Source organism: Larus michahellis, chromosome 3 (assembly GCF_964199755.1).
Source record: "Larus michahellis chromosome 3, bLarMic1.1, whole genome shotgun sequence".
Lineage (NCBI taxonomy): Eukaryota > Metazoa > Chordata > Aves > Charadriiformes > Laridae > Larus > Larus michahellis.
Window position 1 is genome coordinate 120,045,955 of NC_133898.1, and position 17,543 is coordinate 120,063,497.

A 17,543-nucleotide genomic window follows, 5' to 3' on the forward strand; every position below is an offset into this window, starting at 1 on the left:
TAGCCCAACTGGGCAGATGAAACCCCCTCCATTTCTCTTCTGGCTTATCAACAACAGCTTTGCTGCTTTGCTAGGTTTGGAAAATGAGACTTGTTTTTCTGTTGCAAAGTTTGAGGGGTAGGAATAAATTTTGAGGTGCTTTCACACGGCTGGCTCCGCTCGCTTCCCATTGACATTTCCCCTGCAGTGCTAACACAAATCTGCCAAGGGTGGAAATGAAAAACTAACGTTCTCCTGTATCGGGCAAAGGGGGTTGCTGCTGACTCTGGCCTTCTGCTTCAGAACCAGGCTGCAAGAAATCCTGTCAACTGAAGAACTGAATAATCTGCCTCGCAGGAAACTTTCTTGCTTTCTGCTAGTAGCCGAGGTCATCTTCATCTCTGCAGGATGAATATAGATGAGAGAGTGTGTGCATGCTGTGAAAAAAATTATGCCTGAACAGAAACAGAGCTGTAGGTCAGAAAACAGAAAAGAAAGTTGGAAAAAAGTACCATCCTTCTTTTCACCATTTGTTTATTCTCTGATTAAAATAAATTCTTTATCTTTTTTCATTCATGATCTCCACTTTACAAAAGAAATTATGTCTATGTAAAGGGAAAGTGTTTCTTTCCTTTCTGGCTTAAAACTGTTGGTCAGTGAAATGTACATTGGCATAAATTATTTTAAAATAACTTTTTTTTCAAGTAACTGTGGTGGTGACAGTTGAAGTCATACTTGGGATGGCTAGTTTTGTGGGATTTATTAATCTGGTCTTGTTTCCGGAAAGAAAGAGATTCTGACTAGCATGCAATTGTTTTTTTATTTCAGTGAATATTGAATTAATTAATACTTTAGCTTCAACCTAAATGCTTCTTTCCCTTTTTTAATTTCCTTTTGATTTATAGCACTAAAACTTGAAGCCACCTACTGGCTTAGGTATAAAAATCAAGATATCTGTTATGCAGTTTGATAGTACATTTAAGACCCCTTTCTCCTGTCTGTGTGTCAAAATCTAGTCTTGTCCAAAGACTATGGCATGAGAACTTGGCCTACAGATCTTGCTCCAACACAGCATCCCTTGCTAGACCTGTAGGCATGGGACACAGCTGGAAAGAACAGAATTTTACAGGATACAGAACCCCAAGTTAAAGTATTGCCAGTGCAGGCTAGTCCTCAATCCCTTGTCCTGTTGTCCAGAGCATAGTTTCTAAAGACAAAAAACCCGGACAGCACTTGCACTGCATTTTGAGGCAGCACGGCATAGTATAAGAAATACCTCAGCTTAACCTGCTCCTTATCTTGGTGCAACCACAGCAATTCTTTGTGGGCATTATTAAGCCAGTACACGAGCAGGGAGCAGAGGCGGGAGAGAAGCAGGTGGAGAACGGGGAGCTCAGGCAGGGCTGCAGCAGCAAAAGGCTGCAGGGAAAAGCATCATCCTGCAATCGGGGTGGACCTCCATTCTGCTGCCTGCAACCCTGCACCATGGATGTGGTGAAGGTATGAGTTACTGGGGGTGGAGCTGTGGTTACAGCTTATACCACAGCTCAGTTGATGCATGATACTAGTTAAGTAGCAGCAACTTGATCGCGTGTCTAAGCTGTAATTGGTGTGGCTTTGTCTACTGTGGTGCTATCTGATCTGGTAAGGGAGATGACAAATATATGGATTTATTTAATTTCTTCATTTACATTTATGATAATTTAAAAAGACGCCTTTCCAAGGCATCTAGCCTCCCCCCCAACATCGTTAATAATTCTATAAAATAAAAGCACCATTAAAATAATCATTTCCACATGCACCGAGCCAGCCAGCTGCCTTCTGAAACTCCTTCCCACCCCTTTATCATTGTGGGAAGCCTACAATCAGCCCTCTCCAAAAACTCTATCGAACAAATGTCTGGACAGAGTGATGCTACATAACGAGGCTGTGCAACGTCTCTGTGGAAGGCACGAAGCTTGTTCAGAGCAAAAAGAGATAGCAGGAATTTATGTCGTTTTCAACCTGTAATCTACAGCTTTCTTGGAGCTGGGTGCCAAAACAAGTTCCCGTCAGTACTGCTGTCTCTCTTCCTCTCTTAACAGTTGTTTCTACAGGCATTTTGACTGCAAACAAGAGTGTATCAGTTATTTCCTTAAGTTCCCTCATTCCCACTACCAATAGCCAGTCTGCACTGAGGACTGGGCAGCTCACCACTGGCATAATATCACAAAGCTCCTGCTAAGATCTCAGAACTGTTGATTCTACCAGCTTTTTGTTGCAGTGTTCCCAGCACCATTGATTTTTCTGCAAAGGGCTGCAAAGACAAGCCTTGTCTTATACGAATTTGGCTCAAACGATACCAAAGGTAATACAATAGAGATTATAAATTCAAAGTGAGCAGCTCTCAGTTTCTATCTCTGACTACAGTCCTGTAGATGTGCCACCCCTGAAGCCAAACCGTACTGGGGTACCAGAGGAACGGTATAGCCCATTCTAACAGAAAGCATTAAATATTACTCATGCAGCTTGATGAATCGAAGGCTGAAAGTAGAAATTATATCTGCCTACAAACATGCATGAATGGAAAAACTTACTATCAACAATAATATTTGTATTTAAAGAAAAGGATTAAAACAGGCAAAGAATTTAGGCTGATCACTTTCTGAACATCAGAAGAGTTAGAAGACAGCCTCTCAGGAGCCATAGTAGGAGCAAAAAACCCTAACTTTTAGCTGAAGATCTTGGAAAAAAATGTGCATTAGGAAGGACCTGGCTTTGATCCCCCAAAGCAGACCTTACTATAACCTTACTGCAAAGACAAAGTACTAAAATGTGAAGTTGGGTTAAAGCATGTTTATGTGCTGAATGCCTCCCATGTTAGCACTTAGCATTATTCCTTGTAATATCATATTGTACAATGGTTCTAAATGCACAAACCACTTTTCATACACGCTACTTGATTTTCATACCCTGAAGAGTTTGTAATTGAAGCTCCTCAGCCTCCCCTTGTCTTGGCAGATCCCCTGGAGTTCATGAGTATTCTTCGGATGTTCCTCCATCCAGTTTCAAGTCAGTCCCTGAACAGTAACAAAAGGTGTGCAGAGTTCGCGTGTGTTTACTGAATGTGCAATGTAGATGTACAATAGCAGTAACTAATCAAAAGACCCACAAATGATTTAATAGGTTCCCTAAGAGACTGCTGAAGTTGAGTGGATCTTGCTTTGGGTCAGAGAGGAAGAGCGGGTGATCTACAGAGATTTCTTCCCAGCTCAGTTACTCTGCTGCAGCCTTGTGAGCATTGAAATGTCTTTCAGTAAGCCATGATCTCACTCAAGTTGCATCAATCCTGCCATTTTTGGGGACTAACAGAGTATCAAGACTGAGAGAAACATTGTGCCAAAAAAAAAAAAAAAAATTATAATTTACTATAGGAAATTATCTTTCCTCCTGAAAACCACAGTGCTAAAAAAGGGAAACGTTTCCTTTTCTACTAGCTTTGTGATTATGATGAATAGAGGTAGTAAAATCCCAACATGTAGAACAAAATCTTTCTAAAAAAGAAAGGGGCAAATTGCTGTAACCCAAAGTAATTCAAGAAACACAAGCATTTCCTTCAATTTTTCTTCTCAGCAGGGAAGATTGTTCCTAGGGAGGCTAATGAAGCTCAGCTGAGCTTTGGAGAAGGTCTATAGCAAACTATCCCTACATTTCACATTTCTCAAGCTCTCATACTACTAGATTGAAGACTAATTCTACCATGTAGACATCCAGCCTGAAGAGACAAGCGTGAAAAATAATCACTTTTAAGTGATTCTCTCCTCTCTGGTTCCTCAAATATGGCTCGCACCTGTGCCAAGAAAGAAAAAAATTCAGCTTTTTTAATTTAAAAAAGACACCTGCTGAGGGACAGTAGGGAATCAGGTCTATATTTATTAGTGTTTTTCTATTTCATACAAGAAAAACATTTAATAATGGAGAGAAGCAAGTGATATTTCTCCCACCTCTCCAATTTTTGGGTCTAGGTACTTCGTAGTTCAGCCAGGAAATGTATTTCCCCCACTATATCCTTCCTGCAACTAGGATCCTGTAGGACTGATCCCTGCATTTTTCCGTGTTTTGTATTACCTTTGCTGATTATTGTATACTAGCTTATCTCAGATTGAAGTTTCATGACCTACATATGCTATTTCTTCTCTCATCTCCATAAGAACTGCACCCACAGATGGATAATGTTTTCTCACAACAGTAAGACTTCTATCTATTCTTATGAGATATTCACTCCACTTCCAGTCTTAGCCTACCTTTATGATTATTTGTGTGAGTGTCACACAGAACTGATGTCACTGGATATCCAAGGTCCTCAGTCTGCTCCCTCATCTCCCATCAACACTTCATTACGTTAGTTTCCTCCCAGAGTCTCTTAAAATAAACCAGTTAATTCCCCTGGAGACAAAAATGATGTCTGCATCTAGTACAGGTTTGGTTTTTTGGTGTGGGTTCCCCCCCCGCCATGGATAAGTAACAAATAAACCATAAGAGTGTACCAGGAGTAAAGAGGTGTCACACAGAGCACAAGATGATGTGCCCTGTAGCAGGAGCATTGCCAGTCCATGCCAGACTGTGCTAGGTATGAGCATTGTGGACGTCAGCCACTGCACATTTTGCCTTTAGGGCAGTAACCATTCCCTAAAGCAGAACATTTACCTTTGCCGAGATAGCCAAACTGACCAGATGACTGTTGTATACCCACAATTCACAGAAGTCACAAAAAAAGAAACACTTGAAATGACAAACTATCTACATTTCTTTTTCTTTTAACTAAAATATTTATCTTCTCTTACAGTAACTCATAAACATTATTATTTTTTCCTACATCTGCATGACTGTCTTTGTCCTGATACACACAACTTGCACAACTACCTCATTCTTACAAAACAAGCTGACACATTGCATTTAACATCCTGGCTTCTTTGGCCTTCTCCTTCTTGTTCACAACTCCTGGAGACTTTTTGAACCAAGAGCTCTCGTAATGGGCATGGTGAAGAGCAGTGGGTACACACACCGCAAAGGGCTATGACAGAAGGATGAGCAGGGCTCTGCTGAGAAGGCACCAGTCGACCAGCTCCATTTGCTGATGGACTGTAGATCAGTGTAGGACAGCTGCCAAGTAGTGGCTTCACAAAGAACACTGTCTTCTTTACACTGTAGGATGGAGCGACAGAAACTCATTCCATAACTCAGGGTGGTTTTGGAGGCACCATAGTAGGTATTTGATACAAAGATGTGTATCTCAGGCCATTCTTTTTTCTTTCTTGCTTGGTTTTTGTTTTATTTTGTTTTCCCTGTGGTGAATTCATCTCAGTGCTGAACTGAACCTGTAAGACACCCATTCTCCAAGCCTGGATGTTGTATTTTGCCAGGAGTCTAACACCAAACATTGTTTTTTTCCCAAAATAAAGTGACATTCTCTCTTTCTTTCTCTCTGTCGCTCTCTTCCCACCAAGGGGCGATCCTCAATACCTAATTTAGATAAGACATTCAGTTTTTACAGACTAAAGTCTTGGGAGATGAATCCCGTACTAGTGCAGCAGCTCCAAGTTCATTGGGCTGCGCACAGATAGTCACACAAGTGCCAAATGCATTGTTGAAGGCTACATTGTGCAGTCAGTTTACTGTCAACACTTTAGACGTTACATTTGTCACTGATAGGCTGTTGCGGGAGTCAATATGCTGTTACTAAGCTTTTATGGCCTAAATATTTTTGAGTTTATTTGGGGAACTCTGTAATTTGCTTCTTGTTCTTTATGTGTTCAAGATAGGGGTTACTCAGTTCGAAAGAGGCAGTCATTAAAAGTGACACAAAGAAAACTCTGGGCATTGGGTAAAAATTATTCACAGGACAAGTTAAGGGCTGGAACAGGTTGCCCAGAGAGGGAATGGAATGTCCGTCCTTGGACATTTTCAAAGCCTGGTGGGATAAGACCCTTAGAAATGTGATCTTTGAAGTTAGCACAACTGTGAGCAGGATGTTGGATTTTTGGCTCCAGAGGTCCCTTCAAACCTAAATTTTTCTATCATTCTATGATGGGGCTTCTTCATACCATTTAACTGCTGCAAGCATGTTTTTGGGAAGAGATTTACTCACCTTCCAGGTATGCTGCAATGACCATTTGTTTTCAAAGCCTTTTAATGACCTCAGGGACTTGTAGAGGTGCTGTGGTTCGAAGGAGGATTTAGATGAAGTTTTATGGCAAAGTCAGGTAGCGCTTCTAAGAGAAGATATTCAAAAGCACTCAGTATTGGCCTAAGTAGTTCCACTGACATCATCGGGTATTTTACCACGGATGTGAATGGCAGCAGTGTTAGGTCAAAGCTAAGAGCTTTAGAAAATCCCATCAATAGTCTTTTGGGAAAATCTATGGTTTGGAAAACCCATAATTAGAAACTTGATGAATCAAAGTATCATAATGAACATTGTGAATTTCCTAACTAGGCATGTTAAATTTTAGGAGGTGCCTCTAACTTCCGACAGCCACCAGAGAAATCAAAATAATAAATAATTCTCCAAAGTTCCCTTTCCAAAAACCATGGCAACAAGAAGATGAAAGAGGTACAAACATACACTGCAATATTAGATCTACAAAGAAAAGGGGAAAAAAAGCCTGCAAAACAGAATTCAATACTACTAATAAAAATATAGACTAATTTGAATAATTTTTCAAAATGACAGCTGTTTTACTAATGAATCACTAAAATATTTTTCATTCAGTCAAACAATATTTTAGAAATTTTGGTACATAGAAAGGATATCCCTTGCTGTGCAGAGAAACATAATATGTGCTCCATGGAGTAGGAAACTTTAATGATATATGCAGTTTTGTTATTAAAAGTGAGTTATATATTTTGCTGTACAGTGGAAAATTGTGACCCAGTATAACATATCTTCACATTGTTTATAACTTGAGGAAAATCAACATTCTGGGTTCTCAGTTCGCACAGTAGGAATTACATTTATTTTGGCCAAATGTAATTTATATAACTGCAAGGAACAATAAAACATGAACTTTATAGTGTTTTCTTACCTAAAAGTAATATAGAGCTTGTAAAAGTGAAGAGATTATTATTGTAAAGAAAAAGACAGTAACTTAAAAGCTGAAGCTCGTTTTACAGCTATGTAAAACTTATCCCAGCTCAAGTATTAAGGCACCTGTGTCTGCATTTTGATTTCAGTACAGCAATCTCTGATAGTAAGCTTTGTTTTTTCAGTAGCAGCAATCACTGCTGCAGGAAAAAAACCACCTTGTTTTATACACCATGTGTCTTTTCTTACTTATCAGTAAGTTAGATTCACTGAAGCTCTAAGGATCTCTGCAAAGATTTGTGCCCTCCAGCAATATGGGTAAATGGGTCATCCACAAGGCTCCTATCCTATCCTAATCTATCCTATCCTATCCTATCCTATCCTATCCTATCCTATCCTATCCTATCCTATCCTATCCTATCCTATCCTATCCTATCCATCCTATCCTTTCTTAATGGCTTCGTCTATACTAATACATTAAACAGCATCAAAGCACAAGTGCAGTCAGTAGAGCTGGATCTTGATCATCTCTGCATTCGAGTGATTTGAGCAGCCCAAGCAAACTAACTCTCTCCTGAATGACTCCTGGAGAGTTTACAGTCTAGCTTGTACCAGGGATTATTCCCAATAAACAGCAGGATGCAGTCATCTTGTTGTGGAGGCTAAAATAATTTAAAAGTTCTGGGCAGACTTCACCAGCTGGTCCCTGGGACAGTGACTGAGCTTTGACGCTGTTTAGTTTATTAATATAATGTAACGAGTAGACTAAAATATATTGGGTTTATCAGAATGCACTCCAGTGACACAGACAGTAAGAGCAATAAAATCTGTCATAAGTGATTCATTCTTCTTCTTATCCTTTCTGTGATGGGAGAATATACACAGGGACAAGTAGTACTTTGGTTTTACAGGCATGGAAAATAAGCTCCGGAGATAAGGAAGTGAGTCTTCTAAAATCTCACAAAGGATTGTGCCAGAGCTGGGAACAATTGAATTGGTCTCTTGTTTTCCAGTCTTTTGCTTTTTTCACAAGTTCATTTAAATTCTTTTCTTACTGAAAGGGGATACTGCACTATAATTAAAGAGAATGCTCTATTGAAAACATGAAAATAGAACAATAAAAAAAAAAAGAGACAATGCCACAAATGACAGCATAAACCGTAATCTTGCAAAACCATATGTACCACAACTAACTCATGCATATTCTTTCAATGAGTTTTCCAAATAAACTTCACGAAGCTCTATAATACCATTTGTAAGGCTGGAGACGGTTGAGGTCCTGGTGGTTCACCTCGCTGAAGAGACTGTAAATGGGAGATGAGTGGTCCACGGAGTTCCCGTTTCCTGCTAGGCTGATCACCTCTGTTCCAACGTATCCTGTGCTCATCAGATCTACTGCTCATACACAACTGATCCATGCGTATGCAGCAGACACCTGTTCAGAGTGGAATTTTATTTTTAATGGGATAAAGCTAGTGGTCCAAAGCCTTTGCTCTTACTTGCTACTCTACAGCAAAGAATACATTAATCATTAAAAATCAAGCAAATCTTTATGGAACATTCTGCTTTGGAGTACTAGCAGATTGGTTGATAAAACTTGTTTTCTTAGTTTTGGAAAATGCATTCCTGATGTAATACTCATAGGTATGGATATTCTACACACTAGGCGTTAGGCACTTGCAGGAGACACCTACATTAGGTATCATTAGAAAGAGATGGGGATCAGAAAAGGGTGAATCATATCACCTAAAATTGAACAGTCTTCTAGACAAGTACATCCTTTGCCATTAGACAGAAAATAAGTCTTGGTTCTTATCTAAATGATACAACTGCATACCTGAAGTGGTATGAATCTACAACATACACCTTAGTTAAAACTACCAAATAAGGTCTCTGTTTTTTTCAAACTAGTAACAGCAGGAGACAGTGAAGAGTTCGAAAGGCCATTGCTGATTTTCACAAAAATGAATTTCCAAGGCTTTCCCTTAAAATCTAGTCCTCCAGGCATTTGCTTTTTTTTCTCAATTAAGTCCTTACTGAGAATAACTATTCATAGGTAGTAACTATGAAGTAGGATGGCTGGAAAATGGGTTTGAGTCCTTAAAATGGAAACTAATATACGTATTTAAAAAATACATAATTTTGATAATTTTTAATAGAAAACTTTACTTTTTCAGTGAAATACCAACTTTTCTTGGAAATGAGAGTTATGGAAATGCTATGGAAAATGTGTCTAAAGTACGAGGAGCTTCTTTTTTTTTCCTCACAGTTTCAGACCATTTGAACTACCTAAATCTCCCACAGGGCAGTTCTCTCCAAGTTGATGAAAGCAGGGCATATTGCTGGCACACCTGGACATGAGGCTTTCTGGAAAATTTCAGCCAAGTACCATTAAAGAACAGTAGCAGCATCAGACAACCAGGACCTTCATTTGCAAGAGACACAACAGTGCCCTTAAAACAATATTTTGGTTTTCAAAAGAATACTTTTAGGATTTTGTTTATCCTCTTCTTTTAAAAATGATTTTTTCTTAGGAAACAATTTAAACCTTAGGAAAAAACCCACATTTTTTTCCCAGAAAAATGTAGAAACTTTTCTAATAGAAAGTTCTTCTACTGCAGAGCTGAGCAACTGTGTGATATCTGCTTTTCTGCCTTCCTTTCTTTGGTCATGCATGGTGATTTTATCACATCTAAAGGAGATCATTGTTCCAAAAGTATGGATTGTCAGTAATAGACCTAATGGACCACCAAGCACTCTTTTGCATAAAACATTTTTAAAGTAGATTTCCCTTTTTGTTGTTCTATCATTTTTGTGGTTTGATTTTTGTGAATTGTCACTAATGACTGGAAAACCCATCACAAATTACTAAACTGCAAAGCAGCAATAAAGTGAATAAATGCAATAAAAATGAGGTAATGGATCACAAAATGTACTTTGCGTATTTATTTGGACAACTGTAGTTTAGTTTAATTTTTTAATGATGCTCTATTGTATCCAGTAAACGGTTCTAAGATCTGTTTTGTGAGCAATAATAAAACTTTGGTAGCACCAGTTCTTAGGGCGTTCCTTGCTAAGGGAGGAGACGGATCACGTTTTTTGTCATGGCTGTTCTGTTTTATTTTGTGTAGTAGAACAAACATGGGTCTCTGAAGGAAAATACAAAAATGACAGGATGATTTTCGTTTACATTGAGGCCCACATATTATTTCAGCAGTGCAAAGGGGCCTTATAAATTAAACGTAAAGAGGCTTTAATGTAATTGAGAGTCAAGCCCAGCGTAATTACTGTGAGGTGCCTATGAATGAACCCAAAATGCTGGGAAAACTGCAAGTGTAAAACACAGATAAAATGGAATTGCCTTTGGGGTTGTAGGCAACAGGGGCAACCAGCTAGTACATGGCATGTGAAATGACAGGGACGGGGAAAGAAAATTCCCATCAGCACTGGAGAGAAGTCCTGTTTTGAGGTCAGTTCCTACTGTCTTTAATTCCTGAGGCAAAGCAGACTGCTGTTAAGGAGTTCAGGGCTGGCTCCCTTTTGAAGAGCACCATGAAATCTTTAATGTTCACACAGAGCAGCTCTGGCCCCAGGAGAAAAAAGTCTGAAAAAGGGGGTGGAAAACTCAGCAGCTTCTTTGAGGTCATCCTGTTCAAGGTGTGGGGTTTCCTGCCAGTGCTGTGGGCAGGCGATGAGCCTCCACATCCATCAGAGAAAACCCCAGAAGAAAGAATTTCATGGATCTGAGAATATCTGTAGGGGGGCTCAGTCTTTTAATCTAAACTGTTTTTCTTTTAGTATTTTCCTGTTTTTTCCTGACAACTGGGGTATTATGGAAAGTGCAGTAAATATGTAGGAATGCAAAGTTATGCTTCCCATATGAATGTAATAAAAACATTGAATTTTCTTACTAAAATCTTGTGATATCCTTTGAATGCTCTGTGTGAAATACACAGCCCTGGAAAAATGTGATTAAAATGTACTTACTGCAGGGTTCTGATAAGATAACACGCAACTTAGTGTTCATCCCAATGTGGTGTGCATAATTTTATTACTTAGGCTGCTATGTTCTGCCTAATATTCATATGCAGTAACATATGGTTGCATATACATACACATTTACATGCAAATATATGCATGTATGTGCATGAATTAAAAGCATGTACTTTGGAATTACGGAGAACTCTGCCAAGAGATCTGTCCCCTGCTTCATTCCCCAAGCATGTGTAAATCCTTACAGCTTTATGAACAGAAATTTTCTTGTTGACTTATTCTAAAAAGCCATGCTTAAATGCAATCACAGTGAAGAACTGAGAAAGCCTGAAAGGAATGCAAAACTGTTTTCTTTTAGTTTATCACATTCATGATATAATGGGAACATATTTAGAAAGATTTTGAGTTTTATGATCAAAACTAAGAGTTAAAATAACTTTTTTTTTTTTTTTTTAAATAAAAGAGCCATAATGACAATAGTGGTATTTTGGAAAGAAGCATTTGCTGTTAACGGGGAATGTTACCTCTCTGTTCAATAAGAGATGTAAACTTTACGCTAAATTGTGTCCTTCCTTTGGGAACTTATAGAGAAGAAAGTTTTTCTGCTTTCTGGATCATGATATTCACACGGAACAATACCTACTCCTGTTTTTAACTGATAATGGTCTTTTGCGCAGGGTAGGACAGGTGAGAGATGCAGAGATTTGCAATTCCAGCAGCATATCCCCAAAAGGCCTGGAAGCATGATGAGGTGAGTGATTTCCAGCCATGTACCCAATCCACTTGCAGGTTATGGCAGGTTTTCTAAATTATGACATTACTGAGAGAGAAAATAATTACTTAGAAGCCCACTTACGCTCTTGGACTGAATCTGGGAGACCACAGCTACATCTTGTTTCGTCCTCTAGGCTGAGAATAATTTTATCACAGCAGCTCTTAAAAATTTAGTTTCAACTGGCATGAAAATACTCTGCTCACTTTTAAACTATGTGGAACGCCTAATGTCCAGACAGAAGGCCAGGAACAAGATTGCTGTCCATTAAATTATTTCCTCTTGCTCAAATAGCCAAACCTCTGGTACAAATCAAGGAGAAAATGCAAACCTCAAAAAGTGAAGCCAAATGAAAAATATACTTCTGCACTAAGATGATTTGGGAAACACAGGGAAAGGGATGTCTGATGGAAACATGCACATGCCACAGAAATGTATTACAATACCTTCTTTTCTTTACTGGACGGAATAGTCACATCAACTGGGTCACACGTTATGAAAACATGCTATGATGAAAACCGGTCTCACAAGGGTAGCATAAAACAATTAGTCATGTTTAAGAAAAGAGCAACACTAAAATTTCAAGGAATTTATATGAAAATAAACATGGTCTGAAGGAGAGTAGGATTAGACATTTATGAGACTGGATGATGAAAGCTATTGCACCATCTTGGCTTAGTCTCTTTTTTTATCTTTACTGCCATATTTTTGCAACATGCTTGAAGTAGTAAATGGCTCTTGTAAATGCTCCTTTTGATTTCATGTTGGTGCAGTAAACTCCCACGCAAAATGTTTGCATTTTAAAAAAGAAGTAGTCATGTCCTGATTGATATAAACCTGTGATACTCTAACCTACTTCTAATATGTCTTGTCTTCTAACCATGCCACTGACACAGGGGTCAAGCCTGGGAGCTTACTGACAGTAACAAGACAGCAAGAACCTCACAGTTGTCCCAAAGGCAATAACATGTTTGAAACAGCCAATGAACCAAGGAGAAAGTGGAGGGCATGGATCAACTAGACACACACACGCATACACCCCCGAGCCTGGAGGATTTCATGGCAACAAATGCCCACTAGAAAACTGATTTTGAAAAATTAGACTCGGTCTGAGTGAGGAATAACCGCTGGCAGGAAGAACAGGGCAGAGAAAAGACAAGTATCTGAGACTGCAATTAAATCCTGCGGGACTGGCTGTGGAGGAAAGCTTCCACTCTTAACAAAACACCCCGGGCAAAATCTGTGCTTCTTCACTGGGAAAGAGGAACTTTTTGAGCTGCAGAGCTTGGGACACCTTCCCACTCCCTCCGAGTCCCCACGTTTCAGTGCACCAGAGGGAGAGCTGTGCTGGTGGGAGTCTTTCCTGCTTACAGCATGGGAGGCACGTCTGGTATGGGGGTATGTCCGTAGTGCTTGTTCAGTCAGGATTTCAGCCCTTTCTCAGGACCAGACTTACACACCAAAAAGCTGTTAACTTTCAAGCCTGGACTATGAACACCAGCTGTACCAGGACAGATGTGTACTCAAGCACCCTCAGTACCCACCAATGGCTCCTCAGCCACATTATTCCCTTTTTATTCCCCTTTTCTTAAACCCATTTTTGCTATTTGGATTTATGATGCAAGTAAATATCATAGACAATAAAAGCCTCCTAGTGATGCTGTTAAAAGGTAACAGTTTGGGAGAGATTCACATAGCCTAACTATCATAAACTAGGAAGCCAATTCCTCTAAACTAATCAAAAAAATAGACCCCAAAGGGACCTCCGCAGGAGCCTGGCCATCTCAGTTGCCTATAAGAAGTCTGAACTGGATGCCTGAAGCCAGGCACTGTGAATAACCTTCTCCTCTGTACCTCCCTCTCTCCTCCCTATCATTCTTTCTCAGATGACTCTATCTGTTCTTTTAGTACAGGAAAGATTCTCAAAGTGATTTTTTTTTTTTTTTTGAGGTTTAGTTCTCTGTGTACTCCTTTGAATAAGGAGTTCATCTTCCCCTTCTAGATGAACACTGTCTCCTCTCTGAAAGGAAGGGGAGGGGGTCCAGTTCATAAGTGATCAGCATGCAGCGTTCTCCTGCAAAACGTGATGTTTTGTTTAAGTGTCACTGCTGGACCTCGCACAGCTTGCAAATATTTCCTGCTGTCTCTGTAGCTCAGATTTCATTGTTGTCTTCAGGATTGCTCTTCACGCTGAACCTAATGGAAGCATTTAGACTAGTAGGGGAAAGCAAGCATTAAATATCAGCACATACACGGCAATGGATAGTTTGACTTTTCAGGTAGGAAAAATAGGTCAAATTTCATCTGTATTCAGCATGTGAACTTATCTTGAGATGTGTATATGAGACTCTCATTGCACCCCGGGATAGGTATGGTTGACTTGATTACTTGCGGCTGGTTTGTTGATTGTTTTTTTCTCCAACCTGTAGATTAATCTTGCTATACAGGCAAACCCTGAAAATGGATTACTGGCATCTGCAAACCCAATGCTGTGTGAACCTTGATCTCTTTATGCCACAAGTAGCTCTATTTGGGAAGCAGTTTGGTCAAACATGAATGTTTAAAGACGTATGTGTGTGTGTGTATGTTTTTGTTAGTTTAGAGAGGTCTCAAGTAAAACAGGAGTTCCACGAGTATCTTCACATGGTGGTACCAAAACCACAGGAGGAGCAAGGTTAAGAGACATCTAAGTGGCTTCAGATGAATCAAGAAGCAGAGGCAATTGCTAACTGTTTTGGCTTTCTCAGGCCTAACTGGTCAGACTAAATGTCAAAAGTTAGGCAGCGTGTGTATGTAATGATTGTAAGATGCTCTGGTGACCTGAAAATTGAAGCTGTTAAAGTATTATGGCATTGGAATGTATGATTTAGTAAAGCTGAATTTTAAATAAACATTATTTGTATTACAAATAAAAATTTCAATCAAAACAAGAGACAAAGCATTAGAAGATGTGAATATACACAAAGACTTGCTCTAGAGAATTTATGGGAACAGATAAACGATGAGAAAATGGGAGAAAACACAGCATAGATAAAGTGTCTTGCCAGACATTTCAGGGGAAACCATTTGTAGGGGGAAATAATTCGCAGAGCTGGGAACTGACCCCACATCCCCTGAGTTTTAGCCTAGTGCCTTCACTGCAGTGTTGTGTACACAGAGGTAAAGGCCATGTACAGCTATGGCTTTTGGCAGTTAAAATATGTGCAAAATCCTGGCCCAGATAAAGTCAAGAAGGATTTTACCACTCACAGCAATGAGGTCAGAGTCCCTCAGACCCAGAGGAGACTGAGGTGTCAAGGGGGCGTCCAAGTTTGCTGGTGGTGGCCACCACTGTCTGCTGAGGGGTTGTTCGCATGCCCCTACAGGCTACCAGCGCCTTGAGGTATCATCCCATGTTAAAGATTCAACGACCTAGCTCCTTCAGTTCTCCTGGCCTTCACTGAGGATACAAAAAAGAATAAATAAAAAGAGCCAACTCACATGTTTTCTTTTCTTTATCTTTACTGTGATATGTGATGGAATTGGAGGTTTTATAGGAAGCACATTTCAGTAACAGAGAAGGAGTGTGTCAGGCTGTTCAAGGAAACAGAAACATCCATGATTTTGTTTTTGGCAGTTACTACATAAAACTGCGCTTCTTGAACATGCACAGTGATCTCAGTATTCAGCTAGGCTGTGTCAGATGCCCTTTCCACACTTTCATTAGTCTTTTTGGACATCTGAACTCGGCTCTTGTCTTCCACCAGAAGACCCAAAATAGGGAGGCTAAAAGGGATGGAAATAGATCTGTGGGTCAAGAGAGTTCTCTCATCTTTTCTTTCTCAAGTTGTTCTTCATTCAAAGGGTCATTAGACCAAAAAGAGATTATAGGTTGATGTACAATCACATTATTTAATGGTTTGAGGACTCACTTAATTTCCTGCATTCATGCCAAAGATGTGTCTATATTTTATCTAGTCCTTTAAAGCCAGGACTCCCCTTACTAATCTGAGATCCCTAATCACTAAATTCAGAGTCATGCTTATGCTTTGTCGTCCTCACTGAACCCTAAATTATCTCAGAGTATCAGAAATACTTTAAACTAGGGAGGGTGGAGAATAATGGTTTAGGAACTTCTGGAATCCCTCAAACATACCATTTCTCAAAAGAAAAAGCCTGGTAAGGAGCTTTAGAAGTTGTTTAGAGAAAGCAGCTCATGTCAACACAGAGCTCATGATTCACTTTTTGAGTTTATTCAGAACTACTAAGCTTTTATCTGATGAAGTCAATGGCTCACAGTATGTGCAAAGCATGCCGCTAGCCTTCAAAGCTGTGGTCAGTTGGCAAGTTAATCTGATCACTGCAGGATAGCTTCATTCTCGCATCAAAGGAGGAATTTTATTTTTTTTTTCAGAACTTTCCCAACTCTTCTACAGGAATCTGTCTTGCCTAAACATAGGCAGGCCTTGCCCCTTAAATAAATATGTGTATTAAATACTGAATTGGAAGGCAGTTACTGATAACAGATTGAAATAACTGACCCATATTTTCAGGCTTGCATTATCGTTTGCCTAAAAAAGATCACATGTGACAATCTGAACGTGAATATACAGCCAGCACACTTTTATATACACAATGGTAAACGCGTGCTCCTGTTCCGTTTCAGTCATACGTTCTCCGGTTTTCAGATGTTCACTATGAAATAAATGCTTCTCTCGCTTCCTGAGTTTGAAGATCTGGAATATTCTTTTCAATTGCACCATAGAGTACTGTCAGGCTACTCATTAATGGACTACTTTTAAAATATGCAGGCCATAGGAACTATTGTTGGTGACAAGATACTGCCTGCAAGAATAGGTCATATGTTAATTCTATGGCAGATATTACTGAATAAAAAGGCCAGCTTATTAGTAAATCCACATACTTTCTTAGTGGCTAAATTTGAACCCACGCAAATAACAAGTACTGCAGTAACATAAGGAGAAAACAATATTTTGGTTTTAGTACTGGCCACTAGTGAAAATTGGGCTGGACATGAAAGAAGCAGTACTGGTGTTACAAGAATTGTGTTAAGAACTGTGGAGACCCAGCTCTGATTTATCTGAACACAGCAGTCACTGACTTAATTTTGAAACATTTTCTTTGAAAATAGTAGTAGTATAAAAACAGGTGCACCTACATGCACAAAACCTCCTCCTATGTTTAAAGTCTCTTATGCTTATCATACATAGAGATGGCGTCTGTATTTAGATAGCCAGCTAATTACTGACAGCTGTTTTGTCCAGTGTTTTACATGGACTGATAGAGAGCAAGGTATGTGTCAAAAGTTAAATTCTAGACAATGGTACAATAGAAAAGAAACCGAGTTATCAGATCTTACAAAGATTAAATCGGCAAAATATAGCTATGAATCTGATGTATCAGGGAGAGGAAAAAAATCAAAAGATAATGTCAAGGCTTTAACTATAAGTGAGGAAAGACTATCTAGTTGATAGTGAAAGGAAAAAGCTGGAAGTACAGAGACTGGAAGAAAAGTATAGAAGCCAAGACCCCAAAGAAACTCCCTCATGTCACAAAAAAAAACCCAAAAACAAAACCCCAAACATTTCTGTTAGAAAATACAAATTATCATATTCTTAGTGCTCTGAAAAATTATATCATCTTTCATTTCCTAACACCATGTTGAAATAATGTTTCAGTGCTTATTTGAGGAAAGCAATGTCACTTTTTGAATTGGCAGACCAAATTTTGAAGTGC